The sequence below is a fragment of the Fukomys damarensis genome, unplaced genomic scaffold (genome assembly GCF_012274545.1).
Source record: "Fukomys damarensis isolate Sample0158 unplaced genomic scaffold, DMR_v1.0_HiC HiC_scaffold_16, whole genome shotgun sequence".
Classification (NCBI taxonomy): domain Eukaryota; kingdom Metazoa; phylum Chordata; class Mammalia; order Rodentia; family Bathyergidae; genus Fukomys; species Fukomys damarensis.
Window position 1 is genome coordinate 28,370,365 of NW_022900928.1, and position 17,463 is coordinate 28,387,827.

Here is a 17,463-nt window from a genome sequence, read left to right on the forward strand (position 1 = left end):
TTTAATCTCTGTAGAATGGTCATAAAGACAGATAAGCACATCTTATTTTTCTTCTTCTTACCCTTCCTGTCCAAACTGAGGTATAAAATATACTAGGTTCATAATATTTGTACTTAATAACAAGTAATATCCTGCTTAATTTAGCTTATAGTTTTATTTTCTTCCCAAGAAGTATAGATAGCTACTTATGAAGACTGAGAAGTGAATAGGACGAAAAATCAGATCGGTGATATCTGCAAAACAAATTGGTTTATGTTTGATTTTTTTTAAAAAAAATCCCCACTGGGGAAAAAAATTAGGACCATTAGCCAGACACCCCTAACGCAAGATGAGTACTGAATTCTAAAGGTAAACCTGAGGTCAATTTTGAGAAAATATTTTCCTGATGATATAAGTGTGCCTCCTCTGAGTTTAATGTAAGAGGTCTCCTTAGGCAACAGACCTAACTGTGCCTCACTTCTAGGCATCATCATTCATGTCCCTGCTCTGTGTCTTTATCTCCTCATATAGATGACTTCTCTCCCCTCAGTCTACCAATATTCTTCTTGTGTTGCTCCCACCAAGCAAGAGACAACTCCCACAGCTTGCTGTCTCACATACACCCTCCTGCTCCTGCCTGCCTCTGAGGCTGCACTCTGCCTTTCTGACTGTTACCAGGAGAAACTCTTCATGATGGGCTGTTTCCCTCAACTACAGCATCTACCATTGCTAAACTGTGCCCATCCATGACTGTCTCTCTCTCACTGGACTGGGAGCATCCTGAGGCCAGTGATTGTCTCTTGCTCTTCCTGCATGGTCTGGCATCTCCCAAAAGCTGAGCAAAGGCTGCTTACCTGGGTGAATTCATGGGGAAATGATCCTGAGCAGCTTGATGCCTCCTGTGACTGTAAAGAGCAGCACTGTTCTCTGTACCCACAAGAAGACCTGGACCTAATGTTGAGAACTTCTGCAGCAGTGACTTGGGAGAGTTTGTTGCAAAATACAGTGCTCACGCAGAACAAAAATAAACATATAATGTAGTCATATGCCACTGAATGACATTTCAGTCAGTGTCAGCCTGCATTTATAGCAGTAATATAAAAGGCATATAAAATTGCAATGAAGCCAGAAAATTCCTTTTGCCTAATGATGTCATATGTAGTGGTGCTGGCATAAATAGACCTCTTGCACTGTTGGTCATATAAATGTATTTGTGCAGATACAATACTTGACAGTAATAACACTACTCCATTGTGTATTGGGATCTTGGATATAGGGTTTTCTATATAAACTATATCTTGTAATTATTTTAGAGGTTACTTCTACTTATAAATATGTTTTCTGTAAATAGTACGCCATGTTATGCTGGAAATTATCCCATTTATACTGTGTTTTACCAAGATTCTTAATAGCATTGTTTTCTGTTTTGCTCATCTTGTATCTAGGAGAAATATGTTTTGTAGGCAAGGTACAAGTCTGGCTGGGACAAGTGCACCGCATGTCTCCTAGCACACTAGTAGAGGCCAAGCTCGTGCATTGAGCCTTGTCTACGTCCAGCTGTGGCCTCACCTGTCCACCCTAGTTGGGTGCCTCCATCACCCGTCCAAGGACACTCCAGTAACCAATCCTGTTAAGCCAAATATATTGCTCCCCCTTTGCCACTCCCTCTTTCAAAACTTTATAAATTGCTGGCTGAACTTATTAAAAGTGGAAGCGTTCCAGAAACCTCCCCAGAGTCTGCTTGGTGATTCTGGGCCTTACTCTCCCAGTCCGAGTTCCTGAACCTTTGTTCCAGACAAAAACTACAATGTTTCATATAGCCTAGATGTGTGTTAGGCTATACTCTCTAGGTTCATGAGTACACACAGCGACAAAATCACATAAGGACACCTTTCTCAGAACTTCTTCCTGTTAGCAACACATGACTATGCAGTTTCATTTTAGAGCAAACCCCATGTCACCATCATTCAGGGGAAAGGAAATGTTGACAAAACTCTTCAATTACAATCCTTTTCGTCTTCTACAGAAGTAAACCATGATTCTGATTTATTTTCATTATGAGTATTCTTTCAATTATGACCTCTGTGTTCATAGCTAAGAATACAATTTAGTTTTGCTCATTTTTAAGCTTTGTGTAGCTGGGCTCACACTACACCATACTGAATTTTAATTGTTTTGCTCAACACTGTATGAGATTTCTCTGTACTCTTGAAGGGATATGTAGTTTCTTCATTTTCAATTGGTGTATAGTGGTACATTTTCTGAACATTTCACAAGTTAAAGAAATGCTGTTATGCTGTATTGCAGAGGACAGGCCTTCACTGTGATAATGTAAAGTGTTTCCCAAAGTAGCTGTACTAGCAAACACTCTCACTATCAGTGTGTGAGAGCTCTTGCTGCCCCACACCCTCACCTTGGTATTGTCAGACTTTCCCATTTTAGCTCATCAGTGTCGAGTGGCGTCTATTGTTGTAACTTGCATTTCTCTTACTAAAGAAGTTGACACTGTTTCTTATATTTACTGGATATTTACATACTCTTTCTTGTAAAACATTTTGCTCATTTTTCTAATGGCTGGATCATCTCTTTTTATTGATTTGAAGTAATTATATATATGCTGGCTCTAAGTCCTGAATCCTTTAGTTGGCTACATGCATTGCATAACTTCTCTCAGTCTGTACCTTGTCTCTTTTTGTTATCTTTTGATGAACAGGGACTCTATAAAGCTGCCAATGTTATCTATTTTTTCTATAGATTTAGAGCTTTTCAATTCTGTTTAAAAAATATTTTCCTGCCCCAAGATCAAAACAAGCAAAATTGAATTATCATCTCCTATATAGTTTTACAGTGTTGACTTATAAATTTAGCTGTTTAATGAGATTGGTTTTGGTGTTTCCTTGAGTTAAAATGGCAAGTTCCATTTTCTGACATGTGGATACCAGACATTCCAATACCATAATGTCCATCTTCCATAATGATCTACAGTAGCATTCCTGCATTTATCAATTATCTATATATTAAAGATTTTTTTCTGAGTTGTGTATTCTGTTTGCTTGGTTCATATGTCTGTGTCTTAATAACTTACCTATCTGCATTCTTACCTTATGACTTTAGCCTTATTATATTGATGCTTGTCAATGTTATTAAGAACTTTATACTAATGTTTCTATTTCTTTCCACAAAAGGGTTTATTTAATAACATAACCTACAGTTAATAAGTATGGAAGACCTGTCAGTATATTTTTGGTACTTCTATAACTCATTCAAAACACTTCTGGGGAGGGAGCAGGACAGAGGATGGCTGACAGGTTTAGGGGTACATTTTGAAAGGAGAAATAAATTCTAATTTTTTTAGTACAGTAGAATAATCATGGTTGACAACAGTTAATCACATATTTCAAGATAGCTAGTAAGACATTTTGAATGTTCTAACACAAAAAAATGATATTTGCAGTGATGAATATGCCAATTACCCTGATTACATATTTTACCTGTTTTGAAATGTCACCCTGTACTCCATAAATGTATTCAATTATTATTTTCCCATTAAAATATATTTTAAAAACCTTTTTGATGGTTTCTTTGTGTTTAGTTAACTGGTATCCTGGAGCAGAATTAGCTACATCTGAGGATCAAGGGACCTCAAAGTGTTCTGGGTCCTGGGGACATGCCGTTTTGGTTCTGGCACTTTGACATCCTTGTTCCTCAGCATGTAGATAATTGAGTTGAGAACAGCTGTGAGAATGGCAAACACCACTCTAGAGGTCAGCTCTAGAAGCCATATTGGCTATGGCAATGAATGAATAGTAAGTGCTACAGTAGTCAGCTTCCTGTTACTATAATGAAATTCCTGGGGGAAATTAACTTATAAAGAGAAAAGGTTTATTTTGGTTCAGTGTTTGGAAGTCCAAGATTGACTGGCACACCATAGCAGGAGCGTATGTTGGAGCAAACTGTTTTATCACAAGTCAAGTACTAAAGTAGGGCCACACTTGGGGGCCAAACCTTTAACATTCAAGATTCAAGATATAGCAGATGCCCTCCATCAAGGTGTGGGAGGTGTGAGTGGAAAGGGCTTTTGAACATCTTTCTCAGAAGCTGATATGAAGCACAGAGATCAGGATGTGGGTGTAGGAGAGAAGCACCAGGAGGAGGGGGAAGAAGGATGCCACTGTGGCAATGCAGAAGCCCAGGAGGGTGTAGGGGCTGGTGTCAGAGCAGGAGGCTCAGACCACAGTCTGGTGGTCAGAGAAGCAGTTGTACATATGGACGATGTCCTCAAATGTCACCTGGGAAACCTATACCACTGCTCAGGGGGCAAGAAGATACTGAACCAGGGGTAGTGGGTAGTGCAGTGGGTGGCAGAGGGCTGCATAGTGGTCATGGACCATAGCCACTAGGATGAAGGCTTCAGAGCAGGAGAAGCTGGACCATGTATGTCTGTGGACACAAGCAGAGAAGTAAGAAGTAGCCCCCATGAAAGGATATGGACAGCATCTTGGGGCAGGAGCTATGATGAAAATGATGTCTAAGGATGAGAAGTTAATTGGGGAGAAGTACATGGGCTTGTACCTGCTGGGCTCTGACACTACTGCCACCAAGGTCAGGATGTTACTCACCAGGATGAGCAGGTCGATTAAGAAGAAAATTGAAAAAGAAAATAAAGGAAGGAAGAAGGAGTTCATAGAAAGGGCTGCCCACCAAGTAGAGTTGGCTGGAGGGGGTCCTTCTACCTGTTACAGGTTATTGCCTTGCACAGTAGGCCAGAGCTAGATGTCTGCAGATAGACACTGGGAACATCAGTACACATTGAGAAACCAGAAGAGTCAGAATGTATAACTAGAATGTATATTTTCCTTTCCAGCTATGGATCTCAACCCCAACATTTTCTTTTTATGGAAAAATTAAAATTCCGTAACAAAATAAATGAATAACATTTCACTGCACAATTAAGATGCCTTGAATTGTGAGGTGTCGAGTAGCAATGCTTGAAAGAGCTGATTGTGTGTTTGTGTGTGTGTGTGTGTGTGTGTGTGAGAGGTAGACACAAACACCTAAAGGGCTGTGGAAGGGAAGGAGCCACACTTTACAAAGACCTGAGTCCACTGACAGCAAGTCTTGGGGCCAGAGTTCAGGCTCACATATTACAGAAGTTTCCTTCAATCAGAACTATCTCATAATACAAAAGGCAGCTTTTAAACAAAATCAAAGAATTGCATGTAACCACAGGTGTACAATACTGGAGTCTTTTTGGCTGGAATGCCACAGAAGAGGTTTAATACTTAAATGGGCGTCAGATTAAAAGCCTTTAAGCAACTTTTTGACCCTAGATCTATTGGTTCTCAAATACATAAACAAACTAACATAAGTGAATCACAGCAGTAAGACTGCAAGGCAGGAGGACAAGTGTGATCTGAAAGAAAAAGACCTGAGAAGCATCTATTGGAATGTTCAAACACTAACTACAAAATCCAGTAGCTCCTTTATTAGTTCAAACAGTTCCTTTAACGGAATCTAATGTTTTGGCCTTGCAACTGTTGCCACAAGTGAAGGAACATTTGGGTGCAGAGGTGGTGATGAGCCACTCCCCAGGTTCTTCCTCTTTGCCACCCTAGAATCTTGACTGCCTTCATTTGATACAAGCCCATCAATTCCAAGCTTCTCCACATGATTTCTGGGTGAGCTTGTTTAACTTAGAAAGACAACAGAATCACTAGTTGGGAGTGAGTGAAACTGAGTCCTGGAGAAAAAACTCTTGGTAGTTTATTCTAATGTTCTCTAAACCAGGTACCACTAGGCCTGGAGAACTGGCAATGGCTTCTGACAAAGACTTGGAACTCTCGAGCTCTACAGAATAGAGAGATGCTTTGAAGGGAGAGTGAGGCACTGTTTTGGATTCCTTTCTTCTTCTACTCCAATTTTCTCTCCCTCATCCTGCAGTGTGCTGTGTCTTACTTAGCACCACTGTCTTTATCTCTGCCTTTCCATCCCTTTCTATGCTATCTTTATCTTTAGTCACTTTCTCCAGAGAGCCCTACAAAATACTGTCTTCCTGACCCAAAAATGACTTCCCTTTCTATATGCCTGTTCTGGGGCTCTTTGCATCTGTATCAGGCCAGTTGCTCATCCTGAGGCTTATTTTTGTATCCTTCTTGTCATATCCTACAGTAAAAAGCCATTCTGGTTTGCACAGAACTCTCCTGGCTTTAGTACAGAATGTCCTTCAGTTTCTGGACCAGGACTTTTTATTACTATATGTTTTTGATAGAGTCATTTCCTTTGATGGAATCAAGACTGAATTCCATTTTCCCACGAGGAAAAAAAACATCTTTCAGGTTACAGATATTCCTTGTTTAACAACAAGCATGTTTAATGACTGTTCAGACTTTCAATTGAGATGCACTGTTCGAACTTACAATCTGCTGCTCGGACTTATGGCCCACATTTGGACTTACGATGCGGGAATGTGAGCAGCAGTGTGGCCTCATGGTGGCTTCTTTTACAGTACAATACCGCAATTTTTGTTGGTTGGGCTGTACAGTACAGTAGTGTAATGTAATTTTATGTTCTGTTATATATAACAGTACTGCATGTGAGTTATGTAAATGAAAGCAAAGTCATCAAGTTGGAGTTTCCTTGGACTATTTCTTTGTTCTGAATATTGTAATGTACATACTAGATATAACTCCAACATTAATTTAGCAACCAGTTCATTCAATGACCTAGTTGCAGGAAGGGGACTTGGTCCTGAAGGAAAACTGTCTGTACTTCCATTCCACCCTGCACATCTTCTCTCTTCCTGGCTGCTGCAGCTCAACAGATGTCATCATTGAGCCGCTTCATGCCCACTGCCCTGGAGCGTTCCTTGGCCTCTAAGTCAGTGGGTGCCACAGAGAGCTGACAAGTTAAAGAACCAGTGTTGTGAGAGAAGATCAAGAGCTGCAGAGAGTAATTCCACCCAGAGGCTGCTGAAGACAGTGCATGGGGAGTGAGGTGTAGTCAGTGGTAGGTCCTTGCCTAATATGCACAAGGCCTTGAATTTAATCTTCATTGCCAACAAAATGAATGTTATTGAGTACCTTGGACGGGCTGTTTGTCCCTTTCAAAATTCATGTTGAGGCTTAATCCCCAAAGTCATATGTTGGTATTTGGAGGTGGGTAGGGACTTTATGCTTGAACTAATGGGCTTTGTAAGAGGAGGTCAGAAAGTTATGTGTGGTTGCTCATACCCGTAGTCTCAGTACTCTGGGAGGCTGAAGCAATAGGATTATAAATTCAAACTCAGCTGGGTAACTTAGTGAGATCCTGTCTCAAACTTTTAAAATAAATGAATAAAAAGGGCTGGTAGTGTAGCTGAGTGTTACAGCCCTGGGTTCGATTCCTAGTGCCACGGGAAAAAAATGAGATAACCAAATCAGCAAACTTCTCTAAATTGACAAGTCTCAGAATGTGATTCCCTCTATCATGTCATGACCAACAGGAAGGCCTTCATCAGTTGCCAAGCAAATGCAACCACCATAATCTTGGGCTTCCAGAACTGTGTGTTGGCTAAGCCTTTATTCTGTATAAATTATCCAGTCTGCAGTATTCAGTTATAGCAACAGAAAGCAGACTAAAACACTGGTCATTCCCGACAGCCCAAGGCCTCCGAAATGAGATTTTCAACCCACAGAATTGAACTGCTTGGGCATGACTTTCTGACTCAGCCATCCAGGGCCAGGTGACAGTGCCCTCCAGCTCACTGCCCTTCACATCAACAGCCCCTTGTGCAGTTCTGCCAGGGTTTCCCAATCCCACCTCCGTCTTCTCCCTCTCCCTATAACATCTTTCCTATGTCACAGTCTATGTAAGAGCGGAGATGGTCTACAGATAGTTGCATCCAATCTCTTTCCTCACAAGTGAAGAAATCAGACTGGGGAGGGGGAAGGAGAGGTGTCAGCACACCATCAACATCCAGTTATTGTCAGAGTTAGTCCTGGAAACCACGCTTCCTGGTTATGAGCTTGGCCCTTTCCACCAAGCCAGGCTACCTAGAGAATTTGGAAGCTCTGGTTTCTAACAGGGGATTGGAGGGCGGGTTAGGCCAAAGGTTTTGTTTTTCTCTCTCCATCTCTTAGGCTGGTATCAGAGATAAGTATAAATTTCCATTTTGTTCTGAGGGCATTTTTAAAACAGTTTCAGATGGACTGGGTGCTGACCAGAGGTTACAAATGGCTAGGAAAAGGATGTTTCTGAAAAATTACTTTGGAAGAAATCGACTGGGAATTTCTTTATGAAAAAATATCCTGGCAGTCTGGCTTCACCTCCAGAGAATAAATGTTCTATATTTGTTGTCTGGCTCTCTCTCTAAGTATTTTGAGATAAATGAATTAATGAACACAAGGGTTAACATAAGTTAAACTGAACTTTTTCCCTTGATAGATCAGTCAGCAAGAAATTCTCTTTTTTTTCAGAATCTAAGAGTACAAGCCACAGTTCTCTGAAGGTTGCTGTTATTCTGAGAAGTTGTTCCCACCACTGCCTGAAACCATGTGTTATTGCTTTCACCTATATGTCCCCCAAAGCCAGAATGTCAACATAGGTAGGGAGTTTCAAAGGAGGCTGGATTAGGGTATGTGAATGTAGATTAAGGGTGTAATGCTGGGATTAAGGGTATGGATAATGGAAGCCTGATCCTGGGTATGGGTGGCACTAATCAATAGGTTTGTAACCTGGATGGACTATAAAGGCACTGAAAGAAGGAAGGCTTGCTGCTGTTACTTGCTGCCTTCTGCCTTCTGCCTGCCACACCATAAAGTGTTTCTCCTCTGCCTTATCTGTGCCATGCCATCCCGCCTTGGAACCAGGTGACTATGGATTTAAACCTCTACAAACTGTGAGCTGAAATAAACCCTTCCTCCTTTAACATGTGAGTCTTGGGTATTTTGCCTCAGGAATGAGAAAAGTAACTGAGAGATCATGTAAGGGCAGGTTTTTCTGGGTAATCCCAGAACAACAGAGCCAGAAGTTTTCTTAAGAGAAAGCAATGTTGTTCAATTATCATTTCCCCTCAACTTCATTTTTTCAAACAAAATGACTCAGGCTGGAGTGACTCAATCAAGGTCACACAGAGATTTGGTGACAGAATTACGCTAGAAGTCACACACAAAATCCAAAGATCCCATCATACAAGAGGTGCCAAGGTCCCACAGCTAGGGTCTCCTTGCACTGTGATTAGCTCTGGACACCTCACCTTCAGCTTTCTTTCCCTAGGCAAGTGTGTCCTGCTCAACTGTTTAACCCAGGGCACTGAAGCTGTCCCTTCCTCTCTGAATCCAGTCCTGTCTCCATGGGACAGGCCCAGGGTAGGGCTGACCCTGGTTCCATTAAACCCCCAAATTCTACCCATCCCTGGTCTACAAGGGCCTTGGCCCACAGAGATGCCCTTCTGCTGGATCCTGGAATAACATTTTTGGGGGACTCCCAGGTGACTTATTAGGAGCTATCACTGGGATTTTCTGATGGAATAACAAGATTAATAGCCCTCACTGGAAAATGAGACTTTATGATCTAAGGGGCAATTTGTGCCTACTGAGCAATCACTTGACAGATGAGGAAACAGGCTCAGAGACCACCCAGTCACACGGTCATCCAAGCACAGGGCTGATCTGAAAGCTCAGATTTGCTAATTCTCAGTCCAGCTTCTGTGTGAACCTGTGACACCATGAGAAAAGGGATGTAAGCATTCTGTCTGTGATCCTAAAGTACTTGTACTATTGACCAGTGGGGATCTTGTGAGTGGAGAAGAATCATTGTGAGCAAGCAGAGGGCCACTCCATCTCTTAATTGTCACTCTTGCTCACTCTCTCTTGGGCACTCTCACTCTTTTGTGGATGCCCTATGATTCTGAGTCTAGCCTCCCCCATGGAGCCTTAAATAATTGCATATCCCTTTATCCCCAGTGCTCCTTCTCTTCTCTGGATCACCAGGCCTTGTTGCCAATGCTGCCATTTTAAGATTAGGTGAACTGCAACTCATCGTCCATTCCACACTGAATGAAGTGGGCTTCGGGTTAGGTGTCTGATCGTGGCAAACTGTCACAGTGCAGGTGGGTAGCCAGTGGAAATATCAGTCAACATAGCCACTGTGATCTGTGCTACTGAGGAGTTAGGAGACCTAGAGAAGCAACAAAGCAGTCTTGCCTCAAAGAAGACATCTTTCAGAATTACAATTACAAGCAGAGAAACAGAGATCTCCGAGGCCAACGAAGAAGGGCTTAATAAAGTCATAGAGGTATGCAAAGGCAGGAGTTGTGAATGAAAGTTTGTTTGGGGTGCAGTATAAAGGGAGAACCAGGGAGTCCCAAAACATGAGGCTAAAGAGATCAGCAGGGTTAAGGAGAGAAGGATTTTCAAACTCTAAGCTAAGGAATAAGAACTCAATGCGAGGACATAGGAGAACCAGATTCAGCCTTTAGACAGTAGACTAACATAGTCACCTATATGCATCAGAAAAATCAGAGCCACTGTGGCAAGGAGAATGATTTATAGTGAGGGGCTAGGGCCAGGGATACCAGCCAGGGAGGAAAGGGAAAAAAGGAGTGGTGTGTTAGTTACTTTTCTGTCATTACTGAGACAAAATACCCAACACAAAGTTAGAGGGGATGGGGTTTATTTAGCTTTCAGTTCACAGAGGTTTCAGTCCATAATCAGCTGGCTCCAAGGCAGCATGGCAGAGGGGCAGCAGTGCATGGTGGCAGAAGCAGAGAGGCAGGAGGGGTGTCGCAGAGTAAAAGTAGTTCATGGTACCCACAGGGTAGCAAAAGCAACAAGGGAGTTTAACAGTGTCTTTCTGCTCCTTTTATCTTATTCAGACTACCAGGATGATGGCGGTGCCAAACCAATCACTCACATGTAGTGGTTTAGAAATCACATACCCTTAGCCCTAGCATCACACACTCTAGATTCCCCCACTTCAGAAAAAAGCCCTACCTAAAGCTTCGTGGGGCTTTGGGGAGCTACCAAGACACAAGCCATAACAAATGGTTATGGTGATGATGATAGAAGACTCAGTTCTGATGGAATGTTAGGTTGTGCTAATCAGCACACTCTGGTGGTCACTCACTTCATTTCATTTAATCTGAGCAGTAATTTTTATTACGCTTGGTTAATAGATGAGGAGGCTCAGAGGACCAGGCCTGCCTTGGTTCCTGCTCTGGGCCAATAACCAGTGTTAGGAGTTCAATCTGTCTCCAAATCCCATGCCTCCTGATGAGCAAGTGAGATGTCCAATGGAACCATGGGTGTGGAAGGTCAGGGTAAGTGCAGAGAGTAGGTGACATCTCTAAGATGTTTGGTTGTGGAGAGAAGTGTCTCAGTGCCATCAAGCTATTACAGAAAAATAATTTAAACTGGTTCATTTATAAATAACAGAAGCTTATTGCCCACAGATTTGGGAAGTCCAAGGTCAAGGCACCAGCAGATTCAGTGTCTAATGAAGATTTTTCTCTACTTCAAAGACAGCATCTTCTAGCTGTGTCTCCACAGGGTGAAAAGACAAAACAAGCTCCCTGGGACATCTTGGTAAGGCCACTAAGTTCACTGATAAAGTCTCTTCCTCAGGATCTAATCACTGCTCAAAGTCCTCACCTTTTAACACCATCACACTGGAAGTTAGGTTTCAATATACAAATGGAGGAGAATCACAAACATTCAAACCATGGCAAGGGGCCAGGGAGATTTTTCTATATTTTTAAGTGATATTATTTGAGCATATTTCCTGCCATTTGTTGGTGGAGCCAGATAGCCGAGGGCAAGAGAATGAGGAAGTAGGAGACAAAGTAGCCAAAAAGATGGCTAACAGAGGAGAAGAGCTTCTGAACCCAGGGCCTGGGCTCCCGGAGCATTGAGTGGAAAGGAAGGCAGTGAAACGAAGTGAGCTAAAGGTAAATTTGCAGATCTGGTGTTGTAGGTTGTAGAGTAAGCCTCATTTAAGACCTGAGTGAGTGGTGGGCGAGAGAATTTGAGGAGGCTGAGACTGTAGGCACTTTTGTTCACCCTCCAGTAGGAGGGGCAAGAGAGTAGTTGTGGCTCAGATTGCAGTGCCAGACGGATTTGGTTTCAACCCTGGTGTGTCTGAGAATGTTTCCTTTTCTGTAAAAAGGGAGTTTGTTCATCAAGTCTTTCTTTCCTTTTAAATTTCTTTCTTTAATTGGGGATTAAATTGCCAAAGTAATTTCTAGATGAAAATATCCATTATTTACTATATCTAAGACATTTAAAAAGGAGGGGACAAAAATATGTCCCACGCTAGTAGGATTTTAATTTGGATATTTTTGATGATTTAACTCTCACAGCTGTGAAATATTTTTTTGAAAAGGTAAAGAAAGTAGGTGGTTGCATTCTGAAAAATTAGTGGAAGTTGTTTTGTTTTTTGGGTGGTTTTTTTTTCTGTGTAAAAGGATGATTTTAGTCTGATTTAAATAAGACGAGTCAAGGAAACTTCAAATTTTAAGAAGTCTAGCTTCCTGTGAAATGTGAAAGGAGGAAGTCAGCACTCATTTCAGAAATCTGATAATAAGAGTAGCTCCAGCCCTTAATGAGGTAGCATTTGGAATCAGTTTCATTTTAAAACCATTACTATGTGCCCACCCATGTTCAGGGTATTAGGGATTAGAGGATTAAGACTTTTCCTGGATTTCATGTGCTAGGGCTATGCTAGACAACTGACAATGAAAAAATAGATTAATGTATGAAAGGCTGTGAAGGAAGTCAACTTGTAGTAGGGTTTCAAGAAAACATCCTAAGTGTCTTTTCCGCTGGCACATCTAGATCAATTACTCTGTTGAGCCATGGCAGGATGGGGAAAGGTGTCTCATACCAAAGTAAAAAGCTTTCCACTTCGGTTCAAACCCTTTCTGTGCAAGATTAAACTGCCCCCCAGCCAAAGGCCTTCCTGTAGGAATTGTGGAGTCATCACGGAGTTTATGGTAGCCCCTGACAGACTAGAATGAATAATTAAACATGGAAGTGGATATTGAGAGTTTACAGCAAATGGCAACATTTTGGAATAAATCACTGTAATGTGCATTCTCCTGCCTGCCACCCTAACTGACCCTCATTTTGAAGATCACTTACTTTCCTTGGAAGCAGTATAGACAAGGGAGGGAAAAATATCTCTGGGAGTTTATCTTGGAGGAAGAAAAGCTCAGGCTGCCAGAGCTGGACTAGCACTTCTGAGTATCCTCAGGACCCACGCTAAGGCATCCCCCTCCACTTTGCTCCACCCCACTCACAGGCTGCTGGAGGCGAGGACCACCCAGATCTGAGGCCCATATCCTGCTTCACTATGCAAAGAGGACAGTGTGGAAACTGATGTCACCTCTACTGGGGGAAGGGAGTTGGGCCGGGTCATTGTGGGAAAATGATTCCCTCACACCATGCCAAGCCCATCTGGGTCCCACCCTAATAAAGGCTCTGTAAACAAAGGTGTCATAAAGTGTGGGAGAGTATGTGTGGTTGCCAAAGCACTCATGCAAGTGGCTGCCAGAACAGTTCGGCTTCTGTGTGCATGAGTCCCTGCCTCCCAGCATACACCTTTTAAGTTCCTGCTGCATCTCTGGAGGCAGAACTTTCTGCAGGAACATCCAGCTCAGTCTCGAGAACATCACGAAGTAACATCTTCACCTCCAGGTCACCATCAAGCTTAGCATTCTGATTTGCCCTATGTGACTGCTAAACCTCCAAGCTACAGCTTACCATAGCACCAGAACCCACTGCAGATTTGGAAACCTCTCCGATTCACCATGAGGCAATAGCTCCAACCCTCACTTCCAATGAATGATGTGGAACCTTCTGTATCTAGGATGAGGTTCCAACTCTGCCTCTAGAGACTACTGAAGATATTGATCTCTTACAAGTTCTACAGGAGGCTCCAGTTCAATCTTCAGAACCTGTTCAAATGAGCAGCCCTCTCCAACCCAGCAGAAGACCACAGTAGGGAAAGACTTATGAGGAAGTTGAACCTTCTCCAACCCATCAGCAGATGAACAATGAAGTTCTGCAAAACACAGAGGAGATCGAAACTTCTACTCAACAGGAGGCTGCAACTCAGCCTCCCGAGCTCCCTAGTTGTAGCTCACCCTCCAGTGGACCATGAGTTAACAGTTTCTCCTCTCGTTCACGATTATCAGACTCAGCTTCCATTGAACAATGTCGCTGCTGAGCCTCTTGAGTTGGCTAATGGAGGTGAAATCAGACCAATGGGAGGCCCAAGTTCAGTCCTCCGTGAGCCCAGAGCAGTTTGAACTTTTGAAAGACAAGCAAGAAGTTACAGCTCACCAGCCAAACCCTCCTGAAAGGATGAACATTCTCAAGTTGATCAAGGGGTTCCTATTCAGCCTGAAAAGGTTCCAGAGGAAAATCTTCCAAGCCAGCAGGAGAGCTCAGATGTTCCCAAGCCCACTTCCAGTGTTGTACTTTCGCTAATACAGCAGAAGCTCCTTGCTCAGTCTCCAGGCCCCTCTGTGAAAGATAATGTTTATTTTCCAATGGCAGGTAACATTTTCACCTCTAGATCCAGGAATATTCAGAAATCAGCACTCAATGTTGCCTAAAACCAGAGTTCAAGCATGTGAATCTGGAGCTCACCACAACCCCAGAACCTACTGTGGAAGTTGAACCTTTTCCAGTATAACAGGAGGGCCTGGATCAGGCTATATTTCTACTGAGTGAACTGAATTTTCTCCAATCCAGTCTGATCTCCCTTCTCAGGCCTCAGAATTCCCTGAAAAGACTGAATCTTTCCCAGCCCAGAAAAAGGTCAGCTTAGACTCTAGATCAATCAAAAGAGGTAGATACTTCTCCAACTCAACAGAAAGCCCCAAGTCTTCCACAAGAGCCACCTGCAAAGGCTACCCCTTCTCAAGACTCCCCAGAAGCCCTACTTTTACTTTCAGAGTCTCCTAAGCAGAGAGAACCTTCCCTGACTCAACAGGTGCTCTGAGCTCCACCTTCAGAGCCATGTGAGAAGGTAGAACCATCTGTAGCTTCCCAGAAGGCTGTAGTTCCACCTCCAGAGATACTTAACAAGATGGAACCTTCTCTAGCTCAGCAGATGACCCATCTCAGCCTGCAGAATTCACTGAGTATGTGGAACCATTTCCAGTAATCCAGCCAGCCCCAGCTGAGGAGGTAGAACCTTCTCCAGTCCATCTGGGGGTCCTATTGAAACTTCAAAAGTCACCAATGAGATTGTGGTTCAATTGCTAGCATATTATGGATAACAGTTCCAATGCCAGGTCGGAATCAACCTCAGTATACAACATTGCTCAGCTCATTTCAACCTTTGGACCTAGAATTCACCATATCTCCAGAACCCACTACAGAGGTTGAAGACTTGGTCACCAGAGGTTGTTGTAGCTCAATTCCCAATATATCAGGAAGTAACAATTTCAGTATGAAGTCAAGATCAGTAACCATCATCACTCAGTGTCACATTTCAGTCTTATCAATTAGAATGGATCATCATTCCAGAACCCACTACAGAAGCCAAACTTTCTATCATCCTAAAGAAGATTATATCACTTCTTTCAAAGCACCCGAGGTGATTCTTCAACTGCCACACCAGGTGCAGTCTCAGTATTCAAATGTGACTAAAATCGTAGTTTAACCAACATTCGGATCTAGAATTTACCTTAACTCCAATTCCAACATAGGGGTTGAAACTTCTCCCACCAAATAGGAGACTCTGCTTCACCCTCCGAAGTCATATATGGTGGATGTAGCTCCACCTCCAATATATTATGAGATGACAATTGTCCACTTGTGAGTGATACTAATAATGTTTGATGTGTCTTTGCCATCTGAAGACATCAGTGCAGCCCAGTAGGCATAGAACAGTCTCCTTATTGATATTTCTTGAGTGCAAGAGCTGGGCTAATGTGGTAGGAGTTAAAAAGAGGCAAGGATTAAACAGGTGTCATAAACATTTACCATCCGACTTGCACAAGTCCCTGTTCCTCTCTCCTAGACCATCGGAAAGTTCCTAAACTCACTGTCCACTGCCTCCCTCTTTCTTCTTGGAAAGTAAAGAAGTCCAGAAAGGTCTCCAGAAGGAGTCCACATATGGCAGAAATATTTATAAGCTTGAAACAGAAAATAACCTAGTCCTCAGCCCAGGCAGAATGGTGATGTCTGTCGGTCTCTCTCTCTGTCTCACCTCCACTGCTCCTCACCTCCCCCCGGGGCGTGAGGTTTTGATAGACATGAGAGGCTGGAAAAAGGAAAGTGCCAAGGAAGAAAGGGAAGTTATAAAGACATCTCTAGAGAACCTGGGCCATCTTCTTGTCCATGGGCAGCAGGCCCACAGAGCTCTGGGGAGAGGAGTCCGGAATAGGGTGTCCAGTGCTGGGGCCTCAGTGGTCATCACCTTCCTTTACTACCACCAGGAGGCTGTGTGGCCTGAAAGAAAGGTCTTTTGCTTTGAGGGCCAGACACACCTGCGTTGGAACTTCAGCTCTACTAGTAACCAGCTTTATTTTCTTGGGAAAGGGACTCTACTTCTCTGCCTTTGTGTCCGTTTTATGAATGAGGTACCAACAGTGTTGGCTTGGGCAAAGGTTTAGTGAGATGCTCTTTATAGAGTTCTTTGCAAACTGTGAAGTGCTGTGGTATGGTCTCTGCTGCAGCCAGAAAGAGGCCTCCCCTGGCTGTCTCTTCCTCTGAATGTTTTCATCTTAGAAAGGCTCAGATTCTTCTACTCCGCTGTGGTCCTGTGACAGGTTACCCTGGCTCACCCCATTCATCTTTGTATAGGGTCTCCGAGGATAGGATGAAGAAACACCAGAACCATGTGCTCCTTGGAAGGACCCAGAGGAGTGGCTAAGGAGCTGGTTATATGAAACTTCTCACCAGGACCTGTTAGATGAACTCAGAGATGAGCCTGATCACATCTAGGTTCCTTCCAGAGGAATCAGGAAACACTTGGGCAAGAAGGAGGTAGGGTTCAAGAGGTCCTTGAAGAATGAGTGTAGATCAGGTGGACAAAAGCAGGGAGGACAATTGAACGGGGAGGGAATGTATTACAGGCACTGAGACTGAGTGTCTAGTACATAGGGTGGCCAGACCAGGCACTCAGGCCTGGTAGGGAGGTTCTAGGCACCTGGTGATGAGTATCAAATATTACACTAAGGAATAGACTTTGTTCTAAGAGAAGGTCTGGGCACAGTAGAACTTGGCTTTGGAAGGACAGCTAGTAAATGTGGAGGACAACTTAGAATGGGAGACTGGAATCATGGAAGAGTAGGGAGTCTGTGCCAGCAGCCAGAGGAGTGGGCTCTGTATAAAGGATTGGGCAGGAGGAAACAAAAATGTGAAAACAGAGTTGACACACAGATTGGGGTGGGGGGAAAATGGTTGGACAGGCTTGGCTTTGAGGGGTCTCAGAGCAGAGACCTGGAAGGGGGAAGGTTTCCTGGTGAGCAGTGTTGAGCTCTTATCTGAGCCT

The 17,463-nt window shown here is 43.2% G+C and overlaps 1 pseudogene; it reads right to left on the reverse strand.

The window, feature by feature from the left end:
- Positions 1-3,611: 3,611 nt before the first annotated feature.
- LOC117286261 lies at positions 3,612-6,467 on the reverse strand (annotated as a pseudogene).
- Positions 6,468-17,463: the final 10,996 nt, after the last annotated feature.